Below are 14,932 nucleotides of genomic sequence, written 5' to 3'. Positions count from 1 at the left end.
AGTTTTTGCATGGTTTTAATAAACACTGAATTTTCCAGGAATGCAACTGCAGTGTAATAAAGAGAAAGTTGTCTTCTGTTTTGTTCAGAACCTTACCAAAAAGGTTTTGTTTGCTTGTGTTTTTGGTGTTTTACCATTTTGGAAAATCACTTCTCCAACTACAGCTGTGCTCATGGATCCTGAGTCACCAATAGAGCACCTCTGTATCAGTCTGCATTTGGGGGTGTGGCATTCCTATTTAGTCTGCTTACAGGCACAAGTACACAAGCACTTCACATAGTGAAATGCTTCTTATTTTATTATAAATTACTTTTATTTATCTTTGATCTTACCAGATGAAGCATCATATTGATTTTTTGGTTTTAATTCTGACTTTAAGTAGGTTATATTGTCTCAGAATTTCATATCAGAATGGTAATGGGGGTGTGTGTGAAGATCTATTGCTCTATATTAGAAACACCATTGAAAGGCTGTGATGTTGCTGGTGGAGATACAAAATGGTTCACCCTGAAGGAGCAAAATGACAAATGCTTTAACTTTTGACCCAGCAATCCCTTTTCTGGAAATTTATCTTACAGTTGCTAAATGATATACATGTGCAGTTATTCATTACCGCATTATCTCTAAGAGCAGAAGACTGGAAGCAACCCAACTATCAGTACATAATTGGTTAAAGAAACTGGTGCATCCACGCAGTGGAATATTATGCAGCTATTTAAAAAATGAGGATGCTTTCTATATATGGATGTGAAAAGATCTCTAAAGGGACTTCCCTGGTGGCACAGTGTAAGAATCCGCCTGCCAATGCAGAGGACACGGGTTCGACCCCTGCTCCAGGAAGATCCCACATGCCGCGGAGCAACCAACCCCGTGTGCCACAACAACTGAGCCACTGCTCTAAAGCCCGCGCGCCTAAAGCCCGTGCTCCACAACAAGAGAAGCCACTGCAGTGAGAAGCCCATGCACCGTAATGAAGAGTAGCCCCCGCTTACCACAACTAGAGAAAGCCCGCGCACAGCAAGGAAGACCCAACGCAGCCAAAAATGAAATTAATTAATTAAAATAAAATAAAATATATCTCTAGAGTATATTTTTTAAAAAATTTTAAAGCATGGTACATAGCAGGATATATGGCATGTTGCCTTTTTTTTTATTATTAATTAATTTTTGGCTGCACTGGGTCTTCATTGCTGCACGCGGGCTTTCTCTAGTTGCAGTGAGCGGGGTCTACTCTGCGTTGCAGTGCACCGGCTTCTCATTGCAGTGGCTTCTCTTGTTATGGAGCACGGGCTCTAGGCGCACAGGCTTCAGTAGTTGTGGCACATGGGCTCAGTAGTTGTGGTGCACGGGCTTAGTTGCTCCACAGCATGTGGGATCTTCCCGGACCAGGGATAGAACCTGTGTCCCCTGCACTGGCAGGCGGATTCTTAACCACTGCGCCACCAGGGAAGCCCCACATTGCCTTTCTGTAAGAAAGGGGGAAAATAAGATTACATATTTTTATTTGCTTAAGAAAACAATGGAAGATACACAGGAAACTACTAATAGTTACTCCCTGTTGGGAGATTAGGAGGAACAGAGTAGATGGGGATGGGATTCAGAGTGACACTTCACAATATCTATCATTTTAAATCATTTTGATTTTTGAGCCTTGTTAACCTATTACTTATTCAAAACAATAAGAAGATAAATGTTCATAGCTCTTGGAACAGTTCAGACACTGGGGCCAGAGCTGGAGTGAAAGGAGTGGTCATTAGGATGAAATGTGCGAGACACTTAGAGACCTTGATTCCCTACAGAGGTGGTTCTCAAGCCCTCAGAGGTTCTGATTCAGTAGGTTCAAGTTGTGTCAGGAGATGGAGGGGCATCTGTGTTTCTAATAAGCCCCTCAGAGGATTCTGATGCCGGTGGCCATGAACCACTGTTGGCAAGCATGCGGTTTCTTTTACATGAAATGTAGTGTAAAGCCGAGTGGCATTATGGACTTTGGGTTCAAACAAACCTACATTCAAGTCATGGCTCACCCTCACATCAGCCATGAGAATTGGGCAAGTTACCCAACCTTTCTGAGCCACACTTTTTCAACCACAAAAGATGGATAACAACAGCACCAGAGAGCAGATATCACACAGACATAAAGAGGGTGCAATGGGACGATGCAGCTAATAATTCGACAAATGTTCATTACTGCTTCCATTCTGCAAATACAGCAAGATTTCCACACCTGGGCTATTGCCCTGGCTCACTCTGCCTTGGAGTGCCAAAGCTTCCTGCTTCACCATCACCATGCACACACATACACACACAGGCACAGAACCCACCTCTGCATCCCCACCACACTGCCCAGCCCACACTGCTCTGCACCATCCTCCATAAAGACATCCCTTCCCCTCGCCCCTCTCAAATACATTCCTTTTTCTTCCTATGGTAGCTAGAGCCATCTTTTCAAAGACAAAAATCAGACCATAGTCATTCCCCTCCTCAAAATCCTCCAGTGGGTTTCTGTTTCCAATTAAAATACAGGCTCCTAACCAAGGCACCCAAGGCCCTTGACTCCCGCCCCCCGCCCCGCCGCAGCCTCACTTCCATCTCTCTCCCCTTTGTTCACTGTGCTCCAGCCAGTCTCCTTGGAGTTCCCAGCAAACGCTGAGCTCCTTCCCACATTTAGGCCTTTGCATATGCTGTGCCCGCTGCCTGGATGACTGTTTCTCACTGTATTCAGGTCCCTGCTCAAATGTTTCCTTCGTGGGGAGAACTTCCCTGACCCACCCCCAAACCCCAGTAAAGGAGAAACACACACCCATCCACACACATACCCCCATACTCACACACTCATACACCTCCGTGCTCTTACCTTGCTTCAGTTTTCTTCCTAGCAGTTATCACTACTGATAGAGTGATTTACTTGTTTATACCATGTCTTCCCCATTGGATGGGATGTGCCCATCTTCATCACTGAGACTATAATGACTTCAGCAAGGCCTTTGATATTAGCGGGCGCTCGATAAACATCAACTAAATGGCTAGAACAGGTGTCAGCTTGAAATTCCTTTCTCCCAAGTTCCTGCCTGTTTCCGTCTTCCTCAGGCTCTAGCATCCATCTCACACAAGACAGAGCCTTCTAAAAAGCACTAGATTTGCCAAGAAGGAGAGAGTCAGGGAAACTGTTCTTCTGGGGAGAAATGCTCAGTCACATCTCTGTGGGAGGATGCTGGTTGAAAGAAGAAAAGAAAGAGAGACAAGGAAGACTTCTAAAAAGTTTAAAAACACGATGAGAATGGCTCACTGAATGCTGGGGTTTTTTTGGGCTACATTGGGTCTTTATTGCTGCACGTGGACTTTCTCTAGTTGCGGTGAGCAGGGGCTACTCTTCGTTCTGGTGTGTGGGCTTCTCATTGCGGTGGCTTCTCTTGTTGCGGAGCACGGACTCTAGGCACTTGGGCTCTAGAGCGCAGGCTCAGTGGTTGTGGCACACGGGCTTAGTTGCTCCGCAGCATGTGGGATCTTCCAGGACCAGGGCTCGAACCCACATCCCCTGCATTGGCAGGTGGATTCTTAACCACTGTGCCACCAGGGAAGCCCTGAATGCTGTTTTTTAAGGTATCAGAGGAAAGAAATTTACTTGTCATCTTCAGAATTCTATTTATTGTACAATGGTGACATTATTTCTAGGCCCACAGTGGTGTTCTGGGTGCAGACTTGTGCCAAGGAGACCACTGTGAACCAGAAGTGTTCCACTCTTAGAAGATATATTCTGGTCTTTGGAGATGTCTGAAATGCAGCCCTTGGAAAAGATAGCCCTGAAGACAGTGTCAGGTTCACTGTGCCCAACCTCCTTGCGTGGAGCAGGCATTAATGCAGCTTCAGCTGAATTGCACCAAACTAGATGACCCTTTCAAACATTTCTGAATCTTCCACTGGACTGAAAAGAGCTCTTGAATTCCCAACACAGGAAAAGGCAATGGGTGGGCATGTGGGTACTTTGTGCTAGATGTGTCCCCTCTATCTAAGAGCTGTCCCCAACTCTGAGAAGGTTGTCCTTGGTGAGTGGCACAGGCCTATCCCAGAAGAGGGAACCGGAAGAACAAGCTGACCATGGAGCAGCTCATCCAAGCCTAGAGATGTGCTGGCGCACACATGTTAGAGGCGGCTGGCCCCCTACTACTCAGGGGTGGGGACTGAGTGTGCCAGGCTGTGTGCTCCCCCAGCCCTCCCCTGTCCACCCCCAAACCCACGCTGGGAACCCCCACAACTTTTTTTCATGGAAAGCAGGGTAAATGTGTATTTAAATGATTTAAATGATTCAGTGATTTTTTTTTCACTTTTTTTTTAACATGTTTATTGGAGTATAATTGCTTTATAATGGTGTGTTAGTTTCTGCTGTATAACAAAGTGAATCAGCTATACATATACATACATCCCCATATCTCCTCCCTATTGTGTCTCCCTCCCTCCCACCCTCCCTATCCCATCCCTTTAGGTGGTCACAAAGCACCGAGCTGATCTCCCTATGCTATGCGGCTGCTTCCCACCAGATTCAGTGATTTTTTAATTGAAGTATAGTTGATTTACAATGTTGTGTTACCCCACAACTTTTTTTTTTACCCCACAACTTTTTATCGAATACTGATTCTCTGCGTGTCTATGTGAGTATACATTATATATATTGTAAATATATATATATAATTATACACTCATATTGAGATGTTCTGCACATATATACATATATATATTACACATTATAACCATATATATATATACACATATGTATATTATACACATATCCACACACGTGTATGTATATGTGTGCAGAATATCGCGATATGACTGTATGAGTGTGTGTGGGCAGGTGTGCGAGTCTGTGTATGTGACTGTGTGAGTGCCTGCACACATATGTGATTGTATATGTGAGTATATAGACGTGATGTTTTGTGCATGTCTGTGACTGTGCGTCTGTGTGCCTGTGAGTAATCATAACATCGCAGTTATCTGCTCTGCAAAAAGCAATCAGTCCTAGGGCAAGGCAGTTCTGGCACTCAATTGAGGAGATTCCTTTAAACCAGTTCTACCTTGGTCCTTGGAGAACAGTGGCCTCACACACACGGTGACACAGCTTCTCAGCAACCACTCTCCAGGCAAGAGAAGAATGCTCGTGTGAAACGAGAAGCCCTTAAATGAACAGTTGCAACATATGCCGAGCCTACTATTCTGGTTTTGTCTTACATTCAAAACATCAAGCCAAGTGGAGAAAGAGAAGAAAGTGTTCACACATAGCACACCTTCTAATTATCTGAATCTAAAGTTGCCTGTTTTCATAGAGGGCAGACTGTCTTTTGGAGATTAGAGATGTAAGAAAATGTCTTTCCGGAATTGAATTCATTTCTTTGGGAAAATCTTAAAAACAAGATTTCTAAGTGTCCACCAAAGAGAACTGGTTAAATTAATCACAGTTTACCACATAATGGAATATCATAAAGCCATTAAAAAAGGATAAGGTGACTTCTGTGTACTGACATGCCCACATGCCAGGTGAAAGTGTTAACTGGAAAAAAACAACAGGTTGTTGAACAATATGTGCAGTATAAACCCATTTCTGTTTTTTTTAAATGTAGGTATAGGTATAGGTGTAAGTATAGGTATGGCTGTATCATACTATATATCTTCTGGGTGTGTAAGCATGGAACAAACCAGAGAGTCACATGCTAAACTATCAATGCTTGGTACCTCTAGAAGAAATTGTTGGGAAGTTGAAGTGAAACATTTCACTTTTTACTTTCAGCATTTTGGCATTGTCTGAATCCTTACAAAAAGCATGGAAAGTAAAAGTATGAGTATGGAGAGTACAGACAGTTAAGTGGAATATGTCTGGAGGTATTAGCAAGGCAGCATCCGAACAACACAGATGTTCCAAAAATATGATGTCTGTGTCATCACCTCTTTTCAAAATCATGATACCATAGGAAAGGAAGGTCCATCAGGGGTAATGAATGAGCGGCTGGTGGGGAAAGGTGGGGGAGGGAGGTCACTCCTCAGAGCTGGAATGGATTTCAAATCAGGAGGAACTGATACATGTTTTCTGAGTTGAGAAAATGACCACGTCAGCAGGACCAGATGGTAATGTAGCCTGGATAGTGGCCGCTGACCTCTTATAGTGCATGCATTTGTGGCTTTCCCCTCATTGAGTTGTTTTCACTGATGACAACTCTTTTCTGAAATGCTGAATTGCAGTTGTGCAAATACCTGTCACACATTAAAACATTTGCTTTCATGACAGTGTCTGGGGGACAAAAGGTATGTAAAATCCAGGAATATCAATAATCAAAAAGTAGATTTTCTGCTATATTACTTTTATAATAAATATAAGTATAATATTCAAAATTTTGCATGAAATAATCAGGTTTCAAATATAAATGGCAAACCCTCTATTTGAAGCCAGTTTTTGGAAGATCCATCCTCAACATCTCATTACAGGTCAGCTTCTCCAGTGCCAGTCAGTAACCCCTCACACTATTCAATAAGGCTACATTTTGGAAAATAAATAACTTTTAAATAAGATACGTAAAAATCATTTAGGTTAGTACATGACCTATTTAAATACATACATTCCAAAGGCAGATGTAAGTGTGGATGAGATTAGCCACTGTTTTAAGTGCTCGTTGTCAATAGTTCTCTGTCTCTCTCTGTCCCTGTCTCTCTCTCTCTCAGCATGGACTAGAGCTGGCAGTAAGCACTAAGCATAACTTCCTGTTGGGAAAAGTGGACGCTAGACCCTCAGCTTATTTATTTATTTATAATTTGTTTATTTTATTTATTTATTTTTGGATGCATTGTGTCTTCCTTGCTGCACGCAGGCTTTCTCTAGTTTCAGCGAGCAGGGGCTACTCTTTCCCCCTATAATTGAAATATGGCAAGAGGTCTACTTTTACCACTTCTATTTAATATCGTACTGTAATTTTTTTTTTTTTTTTTTTTTTTTTTGCGGTGCGCGGGCCTCTCACTGTTGCGGCCTCCCCCGTTGCGGAGCACAGGTTCCGGACGCGCAGGCTCAGCGGCCATGGCTCACGGGCCCAGCCACTCCGCGGCATGTGGGATCCTCCCGGACCAGGGCACGAACCCCTGTCCCCTGCATTGGCAGGCAGACTCTCAACCACTGCGCCACCAGGGAAGCCCCCGTACTGTAATTTTTAACAGTGCAATAAGGAAAGAAAAATATTGGAAAGGAAGAAGTAAAATTTTCATGATTTTCATATGACATGGTTGTATATGTAAAAGACCCCACAGAATCTATTTTTAAAAACATACTAAAAAATAAAAACTACTAAAACTAATAAGTAAACATAGCAAGGTCACAAAGTCAATATATAAAAATCAACTGCATTTATATATATTAGTAACAATTAAAATGAAATTTAAAAAATAACACAGGCACATAGGAACAAGTCTAAGAAAAGATATGTAAAACTTTTATATCAAAAACAACAAAACATTCTTGTGAGAAATTAAAGAAGGCTTAATAGAGTTAAACCATTAATATTATTAAGATGTCCATTTTCCCAAAACTGATCTCTTAATTCAACATAGACACAAGAAAAATCCCAGAAAACATTTTTATAAAAGTTGAAACACTGATTCTAAAAATGCAAATAAAAAGCACCTAGAATAGACAAAATGATCTTGAAAAAGAAAAACAAGTTGGAAGACTTACACAAACCAACTTTGAAACTTATAAAGGTACAGTATTAAGACAATATTGTATGGATGTAGGTATAGACATAAAGATAAATAGAATGAATAGTGAGCCCAGACACAGACCCATACTTATAAGGTCAATTGATTTTCAACAAAGGTTCCAAGTTAATTCAATGGGGGAAAGAATAGTGTTTTGTATAATTGGAATCCATATGGAAAAACATGAACCTCAGCCCTTGCATCCACTGTACACAAAAATTAACTCAAATGGATTATAGATATGAGCCTAAGAGCTAAAACTATAAAACTTCTAGAAGAAAATATAAGAGAAAAACATTTATTACCCTGGTATAGTCAAAGATTACTGTATGCTCACAATAAACACTAAACCAAAAAAGAAGAAAGTGATAGCTTGGACTTCATCAAAATTAAAAACACATGCTCTTTGAAAGAAACCTTAAAAAAATGCAAAGACAATATTGAAGAGAAGACATATCTAGAATATATAAGGAATTTCTACAACTCAATATTAAGAAGATACACAATTTATAAATGGACAAAAGATTTGAACAAACTTCACAAATGAAGATTTGTGGACAGCAAAAAAAAAAACCACAAAAAAACACCTGAAATGATGCTCATCCTCATTATCAAAAGGGTAATGCAAATTTAAATCCTCAATGAGATACCACTACACACCCACTAGAATCGTTAAAATTTAAAGGTAAGATAATACTAAGTGTTGAGGCTGTGGAACAACTGGAACTCACATATATTACTGATAGGAGGGAATATAAAAGAATACAATCCTTTTGGGAAACTTGGCCTTTTTTTATACACATAGACCTTCTCTGTTACCCAGAAATTCCTAGGTATTTGCTCAAGAAAAATGAAAACACATGGCTACAAATTATACACAAATGCTCCTAGCCCCAAACTGAAAGCAGCCCAAGTGTCCATTAACAGGTCAGTGAATAAACAAATAGATTATTCATATAATGGAATGCTACTCAGCACTACAAATGAATTACTAATACATGCAACAAACAACATGAATGAACCTCAAAAGCATTATGCTTGTATAGTATACAAAAAAAGTGTATACTATAATAATTCCAAAATAAAATATGGAAAAAACAAACAAAAACTAATCTACCGTGACAAATCAGAAAATGCTTGCCCAGAAGACCTAAAGAGACATTTCTCCAAAGAAGATATACAGATTATCAACAAACACATGAAACGATGCTCAACATCACTAATCATTAGAGAAATGCAAATCAAAACTACAATGAGGTATCACCTCACACCAGTCAGAATGGCCATCATCAAAAAATCTACAAACAATAAATGCTGGAGAGGGTGGGGAGAAAAGGGAACCCTCATACACTGTTGGTGGGAATGTAAATTGATACAGCCACTATGGAGAACAGTATGGAGGTTCCTTAAAAAACTAAAAACAGAACTACCATACGACCCAGCAATCCCACTACTGGGCATATACCCTAAGAAAACCATAACTCAAAAAGAGTCATGTACCACAATGTTCATTGCAGCACTATTTACAATAGACAGGACATGGAAGCAACCTAAATGTCCATCGACAGATGAATGGATAAAGAAGGTGTGGCACATATATACAATGGAATATTACTCAGCCATAACAAGAAACAAAATTGAGTTATTTGTAGTGAGGTGGATGGACCTAGAGTCTGTCATACAGAGTGAAGTAAGTCAGAAAGAGAAAAACAAATACCATATGCTAACACATATATATGTAATCTTAAAAAAATAAGTGGTTCTGAAGAACCTAGGGGCAGGACAGGAATAAAAACGCAGACGTAGAGAATGGACTTGAGGACACAGGGAGGGGGAAGGGTAAGCTGGGACAAAGTGAGAGAGTGGCATGGACATATATACACTACCAAATGTAACACCGATAGCTAGTGGGAAGCAGCTGCATAGCGCAGGAAGATCAGCTCGGTGCTTTGTGATCACGTAGAGGGGTGGGATAGGGAGGGTGGGAGGGAGACGCAAAAGGGAGGGGATATGGGGATATATGTATATGTATCGCTGATTCACTTTGTTATAAAGCAGAAACTAACACACCATTGTAAAGCAATTATACTCCAATAAAGATGTTAAATAAAGAAAAGAAAATGCTTGCCCAGCTGGGAGGCACTGGGTAACTGTCTAGAAAGGGCACAAAGACACTTTCTGGGGTGAAGCAAATGATCCACATTTTGTTTTGGGTGGTGTTTGCACAGGTTAATACTATTGCCAAAACTCATAAAACTGAATACTTAAGATCTGTGCATTTTATTGTTTGTAAATTATGCCTCAATTAAAAATAAAACTTATGGTTATTAGATTTCTCTGCGCAGTATTGTTGCCCAGCAATTATACTGCTGTTATCAAGAGATGCTGATGGACTACCGTGCATTGTAATAACTGCTTTTTTGTATTACAACTATTTGTAACTTTATGAAATCTCCATAAATATGATCAATTGCAATAATAAAGTTATGAAACACTTAAAAATGACAACTGGCAGAGGGAAGTATTTGCAACTCATCTCTTGGATAAAGGGCTAATCACCCTTATATACAAGAATTCTTAAAAACTTATTTTAAAAATACTGTAAGTTGCCAAAGTAAAGATGGCTTTATTCTAGGAGTGAAGTGCTTTCATCACAAGTAGATTCCACACTTGGGTGTAGCCACTTTTCCTGTTTCTGGTTTTACTTCCATGTCTAATGGTAGTTTGGAAAAGGGGAGGGAAGGAGTGAGAAAGAGATCAGCAAGAGAGGAGGAAGGATGGGAGGGAAGGATGGAAGATAGCTACATACCTATGCTTGGAAAATGTACTAGATAGACATATGTCAAAATATTAATAACAGGCAGTGAAACTATTGGAGATTTTTTCTTCTTGTGGATTATCTGTGTTTTTTACAATGACCATATATTACTTTCTGTTCATTTATAGGAAATGTTATCTTGCAAATGAGAACTATTTCTGGTGAACCTATTATACTTACAAGTACTTTAAATAATTTTCATGGAGCTCAATTTATGAGCTGAAATTTTTTTCCTTCAACAGGCAGTGCTTTTATTATTCATTTATCCCCACCTACCCACAGAATATAGATGAATTAAGAGAGCTTCATGAACTTTTACTTATAAATGCTGCATAATTTTATATTCCAACAGCAGAGAATATTTTTTAAAGTTCATTTAAATCTACCTAACTTATATTTGGAGTTTTCTTCTACAGTTTCCATCAGAGATGGTGCCCATATTGGTTTCTTAAAATAGATGTAGGAAAGGAATCTGCTGACAAGTTATTTGTCCTTTAAAAAAGCCTTTGTATTATATTTCAAACATGCATAAAAAATAGGGAATTATTTAGTGACCATTGTATAACCATAACCTAGATTGAACAAATATCTTTGTCATATTTGCTTCATCTTTTTAAAAATAAATTAGACATTGCATTGTGACATTTCATCCCTAAATACTTCAGCAAGCATTTCTAAAAAATAAAGACATTCTACATAACCACAAAACCATTTTCACATCTAACGAAATTAACTATAACTTCTTATATCATCTAATATTTATTTATTTTTTCAACTTATTTATTTATTTATTTGTTGTTAGCTGCGCTGGGTCCTCACTGCTGCGCGCGGGCTTTCTCTAGCTGTGGCGAGCGGGGGCTACACTTAACTGCAGTGCGCAGGCCTCTCATTGCAGTGGTTTCTCCTGCTGCGGAGCATAGACTTTAGGCTCACGGCCTTCAGTAGTTGTGGCATGCGGGCTCAGTAGTTGTGGTTCATGGGCTCTAGAGTGCAGGCCCAGTACTTGTGGTGCACAGGCTTAGTTGCTCCGCGGCATGTGGGATCCTCCCAGACCAGGGCTCGAACCCGTGTCCCCTGCATCAGCAGGTGGATTCTTAACTTCTGCGCCACCAGGGAAGTCCCAAATATTTAGACCATATTCAAATTTCACTTATTGATCCCCAAAATGTATTTTTGCAGATATTTGTTTGAACTAGGATCCACGTAAGGTCCAACCAACCATTTCTTTTCTAAAATCTAGTCTTCTTTAAATCCAGAACAGTTTCCATCATCACCACCACTTTTTTCTTTGTTAAAATAATGTCATTTCTTAAAGAAACTTGGTCAGCTATTCCATAAAAGTGTTTTCTGGCAATTTAAAGAAAGATTTGAGAAAACCACCAAAGAACTGGTTGGAAAAATTGTCATCTCTAAACACAACATCAGATTCATATTTTAACATCTAAATTTTGCAGATCTTGAGCTTGGACATCAAGAACATAATGCACTCTTTGTGGAGGGAAGTGGGAGAGGGAATATTAGGAAAAAATGCCTTAAAACTAGCATACAAATCGATTGATCTAGATCTTATTTTTTTTTTATTAAACTCTGATTTTAGGAAGAAAGCTGCCTTACCATTGGAACCTCTAAAGCCAGAAGAGACATTACAATTTCCCTTCTGGCCTGGAGGAACACAGCTTAATGTAGCTTGCAGGAAGCCTCAATTCAGCTAGCTTTAACACCCCCAGAAGGGGATAAAATGTAAAAGAACAGCACTTTCCCTATTAGGAGGCCCATGTTATCACAGACAACAGGGGTAAGAGAGAAGACATTTTAAGCTAATGATGTTTACAGCTAACCAGATTTGGTTGAAGCAACCTATTGGACACCAGTCTACAAGTCTCATTTCTTATAAGGATCATTTATCTTAGAATGCTCAACCACCAAAAGTACCCTGCCTTCCCATTTCTCTGAATATTAAGCTAGACGATGAATTCTTCTCCCAGCTGTTTAACTATCTTTAACCCCCCAGGCTGCTACAGTATTGTGTGTGTTAATTCAACTGCATTACAAATTCTCTAATATTGAAAAGAACAACAAAAGAGACAAATATTAAGCATAATGAAAGAAATGTTGTTGCTAGGGAGATTTTTACATGATTCAACCAAGAAAGTCCTCCATGTATAGAAGGAAGAATTCTTAATTCATCCAAAATATAGTAATTGAACATCTGCTGACTGGGTTATGCAGCCATCTCTATACTGTCCTGGAAGAGTGTACTGCTTTCCTTGCCATGTCTGGGTCACAAGCAGACCTGAGGTCAGAGGTGAAGTCAACTTCATCCAAACCTAAATCTGAGAGTGGTGAACAGAGCTTCCCACGAGGAAAATCAGAGAGCAGCTATCAGCAGAAGATGGAATGGATCCCGGGAAGGCAAAACCAACAAATCCATAGACCCAGGACTAAATGAAAACAGGGCTCAACAAACATAGAGAAGGGGTCCTCACTGGTGTGTGTTCCCTCATTCCATTCGAATGTCCAGGTCCCTGATACTTCTGAACTAACCAGCCTTGGCGCTTCTCCCAATGGCATCCCATTCTCTTAGGACTGTGGGTCCACCAGGCTTGTTGGCCTACTGTGCAAGCTTCCTAATCTCCTCTCCCAGGCAGACAAACCTCATCTCCAGCTAAATGCATTTTATAAAGTCCTTAATGGAATGGCCTTAAGGGAAAGAGTGTTTTGGTCCCAATCCCTGGAAACACATCATAGCCCAGCTAGCTATCTAGGCTTCTGAGTCCAGCCTTAGTGGGAGAAATCATTCATTTCTTGATTTGGTTCTTCTAGATGTTGGGAGGTAACAAAAGAAACAGTCTTTCAATTTTTCAGTGAAAGATTAAATGAAGGCAGAGGGCTTGTTTGCTTTTGTGGGTTTTTTTTTTTTTGTAAAGACTTTGCTTTTAAGAACAGTTTTAGTTTTACTACAAAATTGAGAGGAAGGTACAGCGATTTCCCCTGTAACCCCTGTACCCACACATGCATAGTCTCCTCCATTTTCAACATCACTCGCTAGAATGATACTTTTTTTTTTTTTTTTTACCAAGAATGATGTTTACATTGAAACATCATAATCACCCAAAGTCCATAGTTTACCTTAGGGTTCACTCTTGGTGTGTATATTCTATGCGTTTGAACAAAAGCATAGTGATGTATATCCGTCATTATACTGTCATACAGAGTATCTTCACTGCTCTAAAAATTCTCTGTGTTCTACCTATTCATCTCTCTTACCTCCCCTACCCCAATTCCCCAATGGCAGGAAGTTTTCAAATCACTACACAGACTTACCTTTCTAGTAAAAAGAGATCCCCCTCAGAGCTTTCCTAGCCCAATGAGGTTTGCTCAGTCCTGCCTTGTAGGTTTTTTCTTTTTTCTCTTCCCCTCCTGCAAGTAGCTCAACAGCAGAGGGAAAACTCTAAACATGCATAAGACAACACCAAGGTTCCTCTGGCTCTTTCCCAGAGTCACTCATCAGAGCCTTCCAGTGAGGGCCACATGTGTGCTGAAAGGTGAATGGCAAATAGTAAAGGGTAAAAAATAAAAGCAAAATGAGTAATGTTTGCAAGTGAATTTATGTTTACACAACGTATTTGTGGAAACATGCTTTTCCACTTTGGAGATTCTGCCAATACATCGCCATGACACTAATGTTGCAAGAAGCAGATCCGTCAGGTGGTGGCGACCATTACTTTTTAATAGACCACTCCATTTTCAGTAATCACACTAACAAAATCAGGACAGAGGTCGTTCTGCTTGCAGGAGATGCAAACTCAAGAACGCTTGACAAACGTTCCCCTACACACACAGAGGCCTTTCTCACGGGTAGTCTAGATGCCGGACAGGAGGTGAAAGTCAAGGGAACATCCTGTATAGGTGGATTCTTCCAGAGCCTGGCTAGCATCTGTGTGCTGCCTAAACACCCAGTGCTGGGTTTTTCATAAAACTGTTCTCATTTTGTCCAGAAAGTTTCTGCTCGAGGCCTGGGTATATGGCCTTTGTTTTCAGATTATATAAGATGCTAAGACAGATGATCTGGATCACGTAGGCCAGAGTATGATTTTAAAACTGCTTACCAAAGGACACTAAGAGAGAGAGCCTTTTTGTTTGTTTGTTTGTTTGTTTCTGATATATTTGTGACTACACCAGCACACAATTCATTCATTCACTCATTTAATGAGTACCTCCTCAGTGGTGGGAACTGTGCTTAGTGTTATGGAATATGGATATTCAGAAGTCATGGTCCCTGCTCTCAAAGGAGAGGGAAAGGCACAATTGACCATGCTAAATATCAGAACTAATTAAGTGGGAAACCAGATATACAAGAAAGGATCTATGGGAGCATAAAGAAAT

This window comes from Tursiops truncatus, chromosome 10 (genome assembly GCF_011762595.2).
Source record: "Tursiops truncatus isolate mTurTru1 chromosome 10, mTurTru1.mat.Y, whole genome shotgun sequence".
In the NCBI taxonomy this organism is placed as follows: Eukaryota; Metazoa; Chordata; class Mammalia; order Artiodactyla; family Delphinidae; genus Tursiops; species Tursiops truncatus.
The sequence above is the reverse complement of the archived record's forward strand: the minus strand, read 5'-3'. Positions refer to the sequence as shown.